Source organism: Rutidosis leptorrhynchoides, chromosome 11 (genome assembly GCF_046630445.1).
Source record: "Rutidosis leptorrhynchoides isolate AG116_Rl617_1_P2 chromosome 11, CSIRO_AGI_Rlap_v1, whole genome shotgun sequence".
Lineage (NCBI taxonomy): Eukaryota > Viridiplantae > Streptophyta > Magnoliopsida > Asterales > Asteraceae > Rutidosis > Rutidosis leptorrhynchoides.
In genome coordinates, this window is record NC_092343.1 from 345,055,878 (window position 1) to 345,072,135 (window position 16,258).

Here is a 16,258-nt window from a genome sequence, read left to right on the forward strand (position 1 = left end):
AAAATAGCGTAGCGTTACACGGACAGAATTTCGACTTACACCCTTACAACATTCGCTAACATACCCTTATTATTAGACTTATAATTAAAATTAAAATATAAATTATAAATATAAATATATTACGTATATATTGAGAGAGATTGAGAAAATAATGTGTAAAATTCGATCAGAATTCGGTTGGCTTTATAGCCAGAAATGATTTTTGGGGCTCCGCGACTCGCGGCAAAAAGCCCTTAAAACTCCGCGAGTCGCGGAGAGGTATTTTCAATTTACTCCCTTGGAGTTTCTGGCTGCCGACAGTTTTAAATATATATATATAATATATATATAATTAATATAATTAATTATATATTATATTATATTTATATATATAGTTAACTTGTAATTTTTAGTCCGTTGCGTCGAGCGTTAAGAGTTGACTCTAGTCCCGGTTCCGGATTTTCGAACGTCCTTGCGTACAATTTAATATCTTGTACTTTGCGTTTTGAATCTTGTACTCTTGTGATTTCGAGACGTTTCTTATCAATAATTGGAACCTTTTTGATTGTCTTTTGTTCTTTTGAGCTTTTTGGTCGTTTGCGTCTTCAAATCGTCGAATCTGTCTTTTGTCTTCACCTTTTATTATTTAAACGAATATCACTTGTAAATAGAACAATTGCAACTAAAAGCTTGTCTTTCTTGAGGAATAATGCTATGAAATATATGTTCGTTTTTAGCATTATCAAATATTCCCACACTTGAGCGTTGCTTGTCCTCAAGCAATATTGTCTTGAAATACTAGAATCACTTCTTTATTCTTCACACTTTGTACATCAGTGATTTCTATACGGCGGTATAAACAATGGTAGTAACGATATGGTTTACAGTCCCACATGACTATAAAAATTTAGATCCATTAAGGAAATTGGATCTTTATGAAAACATTTGATCTTTTGAAAATTAAATCTAGTTTTTACCCTAGATAAGTTTTCCGGAATAACCCTTTACCGGTGTTTGCAAAATTTTTTTTTTTTTTTTTTTTGTGGGTTTGGTGGGTTTCAGATTTGAAAATTTTAGCTCAAAACTTGCGGTTTTGTGTCACCCACTTGCTAACCTTGTATTTGGAAAGCAACACGTCCAGTTTACTTGTTCCGTATATTACCTTTCGGCAAACTACCGTCCGGTTGTAAAGGAAAGCGTTGAACAAGCAACTGTTAAGGCAATGTCCCGTGACATGCTTTTGATTATGGTTTATAACGTGTCGGACGCAATTACTATCCTTGGTAGGAGCAATAGTAAAGCTCACCCTTATAATTTGTCGGTCTGGCACAAAGTCCTGTCTTTGACCATGCTATGCAACCACCGTTCTTACGGTTGACACCTGATTTGGTTCAGGTGACCTAATGAATTCCAGGTGAATTCCTAGGATTTTACGTTCAATGGTAATGAACGCATTGAAAATAGGGTTTTCAGAAAACAAATCGGTTTATAATTTTGATCAAAATATTTTCTCGTTCAAGCTCGAGTTTAGATATCATTGAATTCCATGAGTTTGTAATTCTCAATCTTTAAGGTCAATCTCTAGGATTGAGTAATATCAGTCTTAAAAGCTGATTTTTAATCTTTAAGGAGATTATCCTTTCTGGGGATCTGATTTATTAGTCTTATCCAGCTAATTTGCACGGTGCCTCCCCATTGTACGAGATAAATCCTTCTCATGGTTAGGATAAATCTGACCACTTGACGACCCTGTTTAATGCTGAGGTCCGTGGATTTCCTGCTGATTTTAGTGATGACTTTTCTAGATTTTTCGTCAACCTACAGCTGGTCTGAACGACAACTTCATGACCTAAATCAAGAAGCGCGTGTCTTTTTCGGAAGACTTTACTTCCTTTTAATGATGGAATTGATTCATCGTGTAGATCCATCTCTTCTTTTCTTTCATTGGGTAAAACAGTTTAGTTTAGTTCAAAGCAAAAGTATTTTCAGTTATTTGTTACAAATATATGTGGCATATGTTTAAAATAACTTGGTAAATTTTCCCACACTTGGCTTTTTATTTTTCTTTTTATCGTCCTCTATTCCATTTTAAATGAATTTTGACGTTTTAGTTTGTTTCTCAATTTATGTCCTTTCCGAGGTAACAATAATTTCGGTGTTAAAACCTAGTTTTATCGTTCATAAATATGTATAAACATGATTTGAATTCATTTAATTAAAAATTTTGAAAAATTTTACTAGAATTGGGTAGTCAGTATATAAGACTAGGGCTGTTCTTTTTTATCAGAGAGCACTAGATTCTAATACAACTACTGCTTTACTAGTATTTTTAATGGTAACCAAGTGTTTAAAGTAAAAGTTTTAAAATCCGAAAGAATTTAACCCCTTCCCACACTTAAGATCTTGCAATGCCCTCATTTGCAAGAAATCAGTAACAATTTAAATTATTGAGGGTGATTTGTGTGAAAATGATTAAATTTTTACCAAAGTTTCCAAATATATTGGCGTTTGTTTGCTGAATGATAAATGGTGCACGTCATTTGTTCATTCCGTCTTGTTGTTATTTCACATATATTTTGCATCATTGTCGTCAAAATTACTTGCTTTTGCTGAACTTAATGCCAGTCTTTGAAAATGCGTTGTTTTACCCTGTTGTGTACATAAGATAAACCGCAAACATATATACATATTTTTGAAGTTTGGTATATTACCCCACATTCAAAAATTATTAAAATCTAAGAATAAAAGTTAGATAAATATAAAAATGATTACAATATTAACAAAAAATATTAAACATATCAATAATTACAAATTACAAAATAAAAAAAAATAATAAGTAAACTAAGGATGATATTGGTACCAATAGGGGTTCCACGCATAACCATAAGTGCTATAGAATGCTTCGGCAGGGTCATACGTAGGATATGGTGGCTGCATCTCTATCGACCAAGGAGGGAAGACGGGCTTCGGTGTAGGAATATAGTTTCTACCTATATGTTGGCAATGCGCTATGATCTGGTTCTGATGAACTTGCCAATCTTCAAATGCTCTCTGTCTAGCATTTTCGTATTCCTGAGAAGCTATAAACCTATGCATTTCTTGCCCCCCTCCTACATTACCTTGTTCCTGGTTTCTCTCTACCTGTGGATGTCTACCATTGTATCGTACTGCGGCGTTATTTCGCCGCTTCAACACTTTCGCACCATGGTATACATTTAAACCTATAGTGTCGCGGGGTTCTGGCTCTTCTACTAATAATCCCCCCCGACTTATATCCACACCGAGATATTCACCAATCAAAGTAATAAAAATACCACCTCCTATTATGCTATGTGGACGCATCCCTCGAACCATAGCTGATAAATAATAACCCACACAATATGGTATACTTACAGCGCTGTGTGGGTCTCGAATACACATATGGTAAAACAAATCTTGTTCATTTACCTTTTCTTTGTTTTTACCCCTTTGTGTAATCGAATTAGCTAAAAATCTATGTATTACTCTTAATTCGGCTCTATCTATATCCAAATAAGAGTAGTTTCCCCCTTTAAAACGGTGATGGCTTGTCATTTGACTCCACACACCGTGTGTATCAAAATTCTCATCTATTTTCCTACCGTTTAGTATCAATCCTCTACAATCGGCAGACGCTAATTCCTCAGGCGTATATATACGTAAAGCCTGAGCCATGTCCAGTAAAGACATGTGGCGCATCGAACCGCCTAACAAAAATCTAACAAAAGAACGATCGGTTAAACTAGTTACCCGATCATTCAACTCTATACTACATAACAACTCTTCACACCATACTTTATATACAGGTCTGCGTATGGTGAATAAACTTATCCAGTCATTAAAATAAGAATTACCATACCTCTGTACCAGTAATTCCCTAATTGGCCCGGCCAATTCTACAGCTTCCAAGGGTCCCCATTCTATTACCCTTGGTACCTCAACAACCTTTGAGTGAAGAGTATGCAAACCCCGTTGATATTTTGGATAATCTATCCAAAGTCTGTCAAATCGCAGGTTCGGGTGCAACTGTTCCAAGTGCATATCTGAAAAGGTCATGACTGGATGAGGTACATCCTGCTTGTAGTAGTTATCTACCTCCTGTTGTTCCAAGTTCTCAGCAGGAGCATGACGGGCTTGGGATGAAGATTCACCCCTTTCATTCTGCAAAACACATCAAACACAAATTTTGTGCATCCAAATATGCATTAGTGTCAGCAAAATCATCAATCAAAATAATTACAATGACATTATCAATTTATATCAAACTTAAGCTTATTTTCACATTTTTATCAAATCTACACTTTTTCAAATAAGCATATACGAAAATTTTCGCCAAGTTCATAAGCATTCAACTCAAATAACATGTCAAAATAATCATTACTAGCAAATAAACAAGTCTCAAATGGCATTATCTTTCAAAAATCAAGTTCATGAATTTTGGACTTGAAAAAGTCCACTTTAATTCTCAAAATCATGTTTAGGCTCAAAGTTTGGATCATTTAACTACCTAGACATGTTACACTACTCATTTTAGCAACAATTCATGACAAAAATCGGCCATAACCTGTTTATATCAAAAAGCCCCAAATTTGCTCAAGAACACAAACCCTAGATTCTAAAGATTTTGAAGTTTTTGGCTTCAAATCATGTTAACAAGCATCAATCTAGGTTATACATGCATAATATACTAACAATTTAACACTAATTACACTAAAAATTAACAAAATTCAAATTATGAAAATATGCTCAAGAACACACTAAAATTCGGATTTAAAGGTGATTTGGGGTGTAATTGTACCTGTTTTCTTGAGTAGTTCCTAGATATCATCCTTCTCAACATGATTGTAGTGAAAAATTTGAAGATTAACGGTGAAAAATTGAGTTTTTGGGATGATTTTTGTGGGTTTTCTCGGGTTTTTTCGCAGCTATTTCGGGTGTTTATGTGTGTGTGTGAGTGATCAGTTCGTGTGCAGCTGTTTTATTTTTTTCTGTAATTTGGTCCCTCCGCGAGTCGCGGAGGTTTTCACTTAAAACTCCGCGAGTCGCGGAGTTATTTTTTTTTTTTTTTTTTTTTTTTTTTTTTTTTTTTTTTTTTTTTTTATATAATCTTTAACTTATAAAACAATTAAGAAATTAATTTTAAAATTTTGTTTCCCTTGTTATTTAGGACGAGGTCGTTTCGGATTGATGTCCTAGTCCGTTCCTCGACAAAATTTTAAAATTTGTCTTTTTGTAGCGATTGTTTTAAAAGCTAAGATTTTTGGGTTTTTTCAATGTTTTTGGCATACTTTAAATCAATAAGATTAAAAATAATGATAATAAAAGTTCTCGTCCCTCCCTCGGGTAAAGCAATTTCGGTTCAAAGACCTAGTCTTCAACTTACGACGAATTTTAAAAATCATATTTTTAACTTAATGAGATAAAGTAAATTTTTGTTTTTAAATTCACACAACTTAAATAATAAATTCAAAATTAAAAAAATTAAAAATTAAAAATTCACACCAAACTCAAAATTTAAAATGCATAAAATTAAAAATTAATATTTTAAAAATTAAAAATTCACACTAAACTTAATTTAAAAATTTATAAATTCATACCAAACTTATATTAATTTTTCAAATATTTACAATTTTAAAAATATTGTTTATATAAAGTTTACAATATTAATTTAAGGTTTAAATATTAATTTTAAAAACATGGTAAAAATAAAATTAAAAATCTTTTTGTCTTTTTATCCCTCTGTAATCAATCAAATATTATCAAAAATATGCGTCCCTCTTTTCGGTAAAGTAATTTCGGTTCCAAGACCTAATTTAACTCATGACGAATTTTTGAAATATTTTGGTTTGATTGATTAAAGATATTTATACCTTAAGAATAAACGTTAAATTTCGCAGTGATGTAATAAATTTTTGAACGATATCAATAATTTCGGTCGCCAAACCTAATTTTATTCAATACCAATTTAATACTTTTTAGCGAACAAATTAGCGTTTATTATCAAAAGGTTAAAAATAAAAATAAAAATAAAAACTTTACAGACATACCTGTGAAATAGATTTCTTAGTTATATGATCTATTATATTCATAAGATAGTCGGTTTAATTGGTTTTCCATGGCTGCATAGGCGTAACCTCGAGCATTCATTGTCTTTTCTTCTAAACATATGAACGGTCCGTCTCTGCATAAAGTAACAAATTCGGTATTTGAATAGGTTTGATTATTTGAACATTTACCTCCATGTGACCATTTTCCGCATTTGTGACATTTTTCTAGGTGTCGTGCTCTTCTTTTCGCTGCGGATTTTGATTTTCCTTTACCAAATTGTAACTTATTATCTTCGCATCTGGATCCTTTTCTAACTCCGTCCATTCTTTCTCTGATTACTGATACTAATTCACTCGGTAGTATGTCATTATTTCTTTTAGTGATCAAAGCGTGTAGCATTAGACCATGGTTTAGTTCACAGGCAGTCTTCATTACGTAAAAACCTAAAAAAAATAAAAATTCAGAATGGGGGGAGAAGACTAGTTCTTTAGGGTCTGCTAGGGAAAGACCATACGTGTTCCATTTTCGAGAACTACACGAAAACAGGTAATCTAACTCTAACAGAAATACATATTATCCTTTAAAGACTTGATTCTCCCCACAATTAGTTAGCTGTGGTGTCGAAATTGTGATTAACTTCGTTGTCGACTTCCATCGGACCATGTATGTAATGTTTAACTCTGTGACCATTAACTTTAAATTCAATCCCATTTGAATTTATTAATTCTATCGTTCCGTATGGGAAAACTCTTTTGACTATGAATGGTCCAGACCATCTTGATTTCAATTTTCCAGGAAATAGCTTGAATCGTGAATTGAAAAGAAGAACTCTGTCTCCTTCTTTGAATTCTTTTGATCTTCTGATTCTTTTATCATGCCATTTCTTCGTTCTTTCTTTATAGATTAACGAATTTTCGTATGCTTCATGTCTTAATTCTTCTAATTCGTTTAGTTGACTTAATCGTAGACGTCCGGCTTCATGTAAATCAAGATTACATGTCTTCAAAGCCCAAAATGCTTTGTGTTCAATTTCTACTGGAAGATGACATGCTTTTCCATACACAAGTCTAAAAGGTGTGGTTCCAATTGGAGTTTTGTAGGCTGTTCTAAAAGCCCAGAGTGCATCCTCCAATTTAATGGACCATTCCTTCGGATTTGATCCTACGGTTTTCTCAAGAATACGTTTTAAAGCTCGGTTAGTATTTTCAACTTGTCCACTTGTTTGTGGATGATATGCGGTGGAGATTTTATGAGTTACTCCATATCTTTTAAGAACTTTCTCAAGTTGATTATTACAGAAATGAGTACCCCGATCACTTATTAAAGCTTTCGGTGTTCCAAACCTTGCAAAAAGACGTTTTAAAAAGTTTACTACAACTCGTGCATCGTTAGTTGGGAGAGCTTGTGCTTCCGCCCATTTAGATACATAGTCAATGGCTACGAGTATATATAGATTATTATGAGATTTTGGAAATGGACCCATAAAGTCAATACCCCAAATGTCAAATACTTCACATACTTGGATGACATTTTGTGGCATTTCATCACGTTGACTTATTTTTCCGGCCCTTTGACATGCATCACAGGATTTGCAAAGAAGGTGTGCGTCTTTGTAAATTGTAGGCCAATAGAATCCAGCTTCATAAACTTTTCTTGCTGTTAGTTGAGGCCCATAATGCCCTCCTGTTGGTCCTGTGTGACAATGGTTTAAAATTTTACTAGCTTCATCTCCAAATACGCATCGGCGTATTATTCCATCGGGACAACTTTTAAACAGATGTGGATCTTCCCAGAAATAGTGTTTTATATCACTGAAGAATTTCTTTCGTCTTTGGTACGATAATCCTTTTTCAAGGAATCCACAAACTAAGTAGTTTGCATAGTCTGCAAACCATGGGATTTCTTTATAATCTATCTTCAATAGATATTCATCAGGAAAGTTGTCTTGTATGGCCGATTCATTCAGAACTTCTAATTCGGGATTTTCAAGACGAGAAAGATGATCAGCGGCGAGATTTTCTGCTCCTTTTTTATCTCGGATTTCAATATCAAACTCTTGTAAGAGTAAGATCCAACGGATTAATCTTGGTTTAGCATCTTGTTTTGAAAATAGGTATCTAAGAGCAGAATGGTCGGTATAGACCACCGTTTTTGCTAGAACGAGATATGATCGAAATTTGTCAAAAGCAAAGACAATAGCAAGGAGTTCTTTTTCAGTAGTTGTATAGTTCGTTTGTGCTCCTTGTAATGTCTTACTAGCATAATATATAGGTTGAAATCGTTTTTCAATCCTTTGTCCTAAAACGGCTCCCATTGCAAAATCACTTGCATCGCACATTAGTTCAAATGGTAGATTCCAATTTGGTGTTATCATGATCGGCGCATTAGTGAGTTTTTCTTTAAGAATATTAAAAGATTTGATACATTCATCTGAAAAGATGAATGGCGCATCCTTTTCTAGGAGTTTATTCATAGGAGTGGCAATTTTAGAAAAATCTTTTATGAAACGTCGGTAAAAACCGGCATGCCCTAGAAAACTCCTAACTCCTCTAACATTGGTGGGATGTGGAAGTTTAGCAATTACATCTACTTTAGCTCTATCCACTTCAATTCCTTCTTTTGAAATTTTATGTCCAAGAACGATGCCTTCTTTAACCATGAAATGGCATTTCTCCCAATTAAGTACTAGATTTGATTTTTCGCATCTAATTAGCATTCGTTCCAGATTAACTAGACATGATTTAAATGTATCACCGAAGACTGAAAAGTCATCCATGAATACTTCCATGCATTCTTCTATCATGTCATGAAAAATCGCCATCATACACCTTTGAAAGGTTGCAGGGGCGTTACAAAGTCCAAATGGCATTCTTTTGTAAGCAAAAGTACCATAAGGGCACGTGAATGTGGTTTTCTCTTGATCTTCGGGTGCTATTGGAATTTGAAAATATCCGGAAAATCCATCTAGGAAACAATAGTAACTATTTCCGGCTAATCTTTCCAACATTTGATCTATGAAAGGTAAGGGAAAGTGATCTTTTCTGGTGGCGTCATTTAATTTTCTATAATCAATACATACACGCCATCCTGTTACAGTCCTAGTAGGAATAAGCTCATTTTTCTCATTTGTGATAACAGTCATGCCACCCTTCTTAGGCACGCATTGAACTGGGCTTACCCATGGACTATCAGAGATTGGATATATCAAACCTGCATCTAGCAGTTTAATAATCTCTTTCTTAACTACATCTTGCATATTAGGATTTAGTCTTCGTTGGCGTTGCACATACGTTTTATGACCTTCTTCCATAAGGATTTTATGTGTGCAATACGAAGGACTTATTCCTTTAATATCATGAATCTTCCATGCAATGGCTGGTTTATGAGCTTTCAACACAGAAATGAGCTGTGATTTCTCATTTTCAGTAAGAGAAGACGATATTATTACAGGTAATTCAGATTCACCATGTAAATAAGCGTATTCCAAATGGTTTGGAAGTGGCTTTAACTCTAATTTCGGAGGTTCTTCTATTGATGATTTATATCGATATCTGTCTTCTTCTTTTAGCATTTGAATTTCTTCTGTTGTTGGTTCATATCCATTAGCTATAAGTGTAGCTAACATTTCAGCTTCATCAATTGGTTCATTACCTTCTCCTAAAGAACATTCTCCTGTTCCTTGTAATTCTGGAAATTCTTCTAATAATTCTGCATGTGCATCTATAGTTTGAATATAATAACATGTATCATCTGCAGATTGTGGTTGTTGCATTGCTCTATCAACTGAAAAGGTAACACTCTCATCCTCTATACTTAGGGTCAGTTTCTTACCGAACACGTCTATCATTGCTTTAGCCGTGTTTAAGAATGGTCTTCCTAATATGAGAGGAACTTGAGAATCTTCTTCCATGTCTAAAACAACAAAATCTACTGGAAATACTAAAGTACCAACTTTAACTAGCATGTTCTCTATTATCCCTCTAGGATATTTTATTGATCTATCGGCTAGTTGTATGCTTATTCTGGTTGGTTTCAATTCTCCAAGGTCTAGTTTAGCGTATAGTGAATACGGCATTAGATTTATACTAGCACCTAAATCAGCCAATGCTTCTATTGAACTAAGACTACCCAGAAAACATGGAATTGTGAAACTTCCTGGATCAGATAGTTTTTCTGGTATCTTATTCAACAGCACTGCTGAACAATTAGCATTCATAGTAACAGCCGAGAGTTCTTCCATTTTCTTTCTATTCGTGATTAGATCTTTCAAGAATTTAGCATATCTTGGCATTCCTGAAATCACATCAATGAAAGGAAGATTTACATTTATCTGTTTAAACATATCCAAGAATTTGGATTGCTCGGCTTCAAGTTTTTCTTTCTTCATTTTACTCGGGTAAGGAAGTGGTGGTTGATATGGTTTAACATAAGGTTTATCCTTAACTGTGTTATCTTCATTAACCTTTTCAACTACCGGTTCTTTTTCCTTATTTTGATCAGGTTGTGGTTCTTGTGGAGTAGGAATAGTTTCATCAGAAGTTACAGGTATTTCAGGTGGTTTAAGTGTTGTACCACTTCTTGTGGTAATAGCTTTAGCTGTTTCGTTCCGGGGGTTAGCATTTGTATCACTAGGTAGACTTCCCGGTTTTCTTTCACCTATTAACCTTGCTAGGTTACTTACTTCTTGTTCTAGATTTTGAATAGAAGCTTGTTGATTTCTAAATGCTTGAGCATTTTGTTCATTTGTTTGTTTTTGAGATGTGAAAAACTGCGTTTGAGTTTCAACTAGCTTCGTCATCATATCTTCTAAATTTGGCTTTTTATCATCGGTTTGTTGTGGTGGTTTGTTTTGAAAATTCGGTCTTTGCTGATTGTAAGTATTATTGGATACTTGTTGATTGCTAGGACCTTGTTGGTTGTTGTATGGAATATTTCGGTTATAGTTCTGGTTTTGATTGTAAATCGGTCTTGGCGGTTGATAATTATTCTGATAATTATTTCCAGGCCTTTGGTTTATGTATGAAATATTCTCTCTTTGTTCCATTGTTAATTCAATGCTGAGACAATCTTTTGTCAAATGTGGTCCTCCACACTGCTCACAACTAATTCGTATTGAGTGAATATCCTTAGTCATCTTTTCCATTCGTCTCTCCACAGCATCTATCTTTGCGGAAATGGAATCTAAGTCATGGCTAGAATCGGCTCTAGCTGCTTTAGATGATCTAATGATATCTTTTTCTTGGTGCCACTCATGTGAGTGGGAAGCAGTGTTATCAATAATTTTGTAAGCATCAGTTTCGGTTTTCTTCATAATCGAACCACCAGCTGCTATATCTATGTCTTTTCTTGTAGTGATGTCGCATCCTCGGTAGAATATTTGTACTATTTGACAGGTGTCTAAACCATGTTGCGGACATCCTCGTAATAACTTTCCATATCTTGTCCACGCCTCATATAGAGTTTCATTTGGCTTCTGTGTGAACGTAACAATTTCTGCTTGAAGTCTTACGGCTTTAGATGCAGGAAAAAATTGTTTAAGAAATTTATCAATTAAAACGTCCCATGTATCGATCGCCCCTTCAGGTAACGATTCCAACCAATCTTTGGCTTCTCCCTTTAAAGTCCAGGGAAATAACATGAGATATATCTGTTCATCCTCCACTTCTCGTATTTTAAATAGTGTGCAGATCCTATTAAAGGTACGTAGATGTTCATTTGGATCTTCCTTCGGCGCACCACTAAATTGGCATTGATTAGTCACCATGTGTAGAATTTGTCCTTTGATTTCATAATCTGGCGCATTAATGTCTGGATGAGTAATTGCGTGACCTTGGCCAGTGCGTTTAGCTCTCATTCGGTCTTCCATACTTAAAGGTTCCAGATTCTCCATAATTGAATTTGTTGAATCGGTATCACTAGATGCTTCAGATTTAATAGTTCGTTCCTCAACAATCTCTGTTTGAATGATTGGTGGTTCCGGAGGAAAGTTTAATGGTTCAGGATCTATGAACCGTTCCTGAATATTTTCTGGATTCTCAATTGTGAGGTTGGGTTCAAAAAATGGATTATCGGTATTTTGAACTGAAGTACTTGGTCGACTGGATGACGATTCTAAAGAAAAATCAACGGCGGTTATATTTGTTAAACGATGTCTTGATCGAGTTACAGGTGGTGAACGTACAAAAGGTGATGAACGTCTTGCTCGGTGCATTCACAGAATATCCTATTAGTTTTTAAAAGGAAAGAAAAATTATAATAAGTTATCCAATCAATAGACTTTTCTGATTTTGCCCACGTTTCGAATAGCCAAAAGATGCAGCAGAGGGGCAGGATTCGTTTGGTCTCAATATAATTGAGGACTGTTTGGCTCCAATAACCCGGTCCACGTACAAATCCAACTATTACTACGAACCAGAAAATTTTGATGTCTATCAATTTAACCACTTAAAATAAGTTTTCGTAATTTTAAGATATTTAGAGAAGAAGTAGAAAAAAAATTCTAAGTCCTAAAAACTAGAATGGCGAGAAATAAGAAAGAAATAGATTGCGCGTCGAAAAATGTCGAAAAAGAAAAATGGTTGAAAAATAAAAGGTGACGGAAAAATAAAAGAAACTTATAAAAACTTAAAAATACTTAACTAATTTAACCTTATTACTACAACTAACTTAAAATTATAATCGCAAATTGAAATTATTAATTGGAATGATAATTGATACATAGTAAAAGGTCTAAAAATATTAAAGCTTACAAGGAAAAACTAAATCCCAAATGGAAATAACTTAAAAAGAAACTAAAACTTAAAAAGACGTCGCAAAATTCTAAAGCACCTAAATCTTAATCTAAAGAAAAAGCACTTAAGGAATTCTACGGCAAAGTCTAAAAATCTAGGAGTAAAAATAACTATAGTAAAAACTAAGTTTAAAATTAATTATGAGCTAAAAAATACAAATATTACGCTACAACGATTAAAAAGGTACAAAATATAAAAATATATAAAAAGTTGTAAAAAGTACAATTTTTATAAAAATATTATTTTTATATTATTTATTTAATAAAACTACAAATAATACAATTTTAATAAAACTAATTAAACAAAATACATAAATATAAAGTAAAAAGTAAAAATAAAACTAAAATTAATAATAATAATAATAATTAAGTAATTAATAATAATAATAATAAATTAAAACCCGTGATTAGGGTTTTGTCCGTGTGTCAGAAACCCTCCGCGAGTCGCGGCAAATAAAGAGAAAAACCCCGCGAGTCGCGGGGATTCAGAATTCAGTTGACAGATTGTACTTTTTTACGCGTTTTTCTTTATTTTTTTTTTTATTTTGTTTTCTGTTTTTTTGTTTTTAATTTAAATAAACGATTTTTAATAAAATTTATATTTTTATAAATTAAAATAAAGATAAAGAAACTTATAAAACTTAAATATTTAACAAAATCCTAAAAATACTTATATTTTTGTTTTTCTTTTTATATTTTTGAATGATTAAAACGTAATTTTTACAAAAACGACTTTTAATAAAAGTAAATAAAAATCTTTTTTTTTTTTTTTTTTTTATTAGCGTTGCGCTTCCGGTTTTTAAGATAGTCCCCGGCAGCGGCGCCAAAAATACTTGATGTCAAAGCAGAGGGGTATAAAATACTATTAAATTTTAGCAGAAAATACTATTAAATACGATACAATTTTACACAAGATATTTATTTATTTATAGAATGGATATACTTAAACCTTGCTACAACACTTATAGGCAGTGTACCTAATCGTACAGTAGTGTAGTTTTTAGTAAGTCCGGTTCGTTCCACAGGGAAATCTTTAAACAAAGCTCAACGCTATATTAATTTACTTTTATAAAAATACAAATATATATATAGGTAATATTATTATTATAAAAGGGGGGTTTTTTACCGTTTAATGACCGGTTTGTCGATTTTAAAACTTTAGTCGCAGTTAAAACCTAATGTAAAATATAAAATAAATACAAGACTTTAAATTAAAGCGTAAAGTAAATAACGATAATGAAATTGCGAATAATAAAAATGCGATAAAATTAAATTGCGATAAATTAAAAAGTACGATAATTAAAAGTGCGATAAAATGAAATAACAATAAATAAAAGTGCGATAATTAGAAGTGCAATTAAATATAAAATAAAGGAAATTAAATATGATATAAAAGAATTATGCTTATTTAAACTTCCGTAATCATGATGTTTGACGTGTTGATTTTAGTTTTATGCCCTTGGGTTAATTGTCCTTTGTCCTGGATTATTCAATATGTCCGTCTGGTTTTTGTCCATAACAGTCCATCAGTCATAAATATAAATTGCAAGTGTCCTTGTCAAATTATTATTATACCCGAAGATAAATATTCCAACTAATTGGGGATTCGAATTGTAACAAGGTTTTAATACTTTGTTTAATGAATACACCAGGTTATCGACTGCGTGTAAACCAAGGTTTTACTACTTTGTTAACAATTACACCAATTACCCTTGAATGTAATTTCACCCCTGTTTTAATTATTCTAGTGGCTATTAATCCATTCCCGTGTCCGGTTAAATGAACGATTATTCGTACATATAAATACCCCGCCCATCGTGTCCGATCGAGTTTATATGGTAATTTATAGGGACGCCCAATTGTAAATCTTTATATTAACATTAACAAACTTTCATTTAGTTAAACAAATATAAAGCCCATTAATAGCCCATAGTCTAGTTTCCACAAGTGTCGTTCTTTTGTCCAAACCCCAATTATGGTACAAAGCTCAATTACCCAATTTTAGTAATTAGCCCAACATCATGATTACTTCGTTTTAAACAAGCATAATAATAACTTAGCTACGAGACATTAATATAAAAAGGTTGAACATAACTTACAATGATTAAAAATAGCGTAGCGTTACACGGACAGAATTTCGACTTACACCCTTACAACATTCGCTAACATACCCTTATTATTAGACTTATAATTAAAATTAAAATATAAATTATAAATATAAATATATTACGTATATATTGAGAGAGATTGAGAAAATAATGTGTAAAATTCGATCAGAATTCGGTTGGCTTTATAGCCAGAAATGATTTTTGGGGCTCCGCGACTCGCGGCAAAAAGCCCTTAAAACTCCGCGAGTCGCGGAGAGGTATTTTCAATTTACTCCCTTGGAGTTTCTGGCTGCCGACAGTTTTAAATATATATATATAATATATATATAATTAATATAATTAATTATATATTATATTATATTTATATATATAGTTAACTTGTAATTTTTAGTCCGTTGCGTCGAGCGTTAAGAGTTGACTCTAGTCCCGGTTCCGGATTTTCGAACGTCCTTGCGTACAATTTAATATCTTGTACTTTGCGTTTTGAATCTTGTACTCTTGTGATTTCGAGACGTTTCTTATCAATAATTGGAACCTTTTTGATTGTCTTTTGTTCTTTTGAGCTTTTTGGTCGTTTGCGTCTTCAAATCGTCGAATCTGTCTTTTGTCTTCACCTTTTATTATTTAAACGAATATCACTTGTAAATAGAACAATTGCAACTAAAAGCTTGTCTTTCTTGAGGAATAATGCTATGAAATATATGTTCGTTTTTAGCATTATCAGTATCCAATCTATCACCTAAAGAAAAGGTGAAGCTAGTTGAAATTGTGGATATTACACAGGAATCCGACCAATGGCTTAAAGAGAAAGTCACAGATATGCAAGTTGATTATGGACCAAGAGAAATTGACGATGAAGTTAATCACAATTTTGACACCACAGCTACCTAAGTGTGGGGAGATTCAAATGTTCTAAAAAGAAAATGCTATCTAGAGTTAGTTGTTCTGTTCTCGTGTAGTTCCGAGATTGGAATCCGAGTGATCTTTTCCACTAGCAGACACTAAAGAACTAGTTTTCTCCCTCCATTCTGAATTTTTGTTTTGTAGGTTTTATATAAAATTAATATGTTTTTTTTTTAAATTTAAGTTTTGTGTGAATTTTAAAAACAAAATTTACTTTAATTCATTAAGTTGAAAAAAATGATTTCTAAAATTCGTCGTGAGTTGAAGACTAGGTCATTAAGCCGAAATTACTTTACCCGAGGGCGGGGCGACAAATTTTGTTATCATTATTTTTAATTTTATTGATTTAAAGTATGCCAAAAATATTATACTTTATAAATTTTTGAAAAGTGGGGTTATAAACCAAACTTCA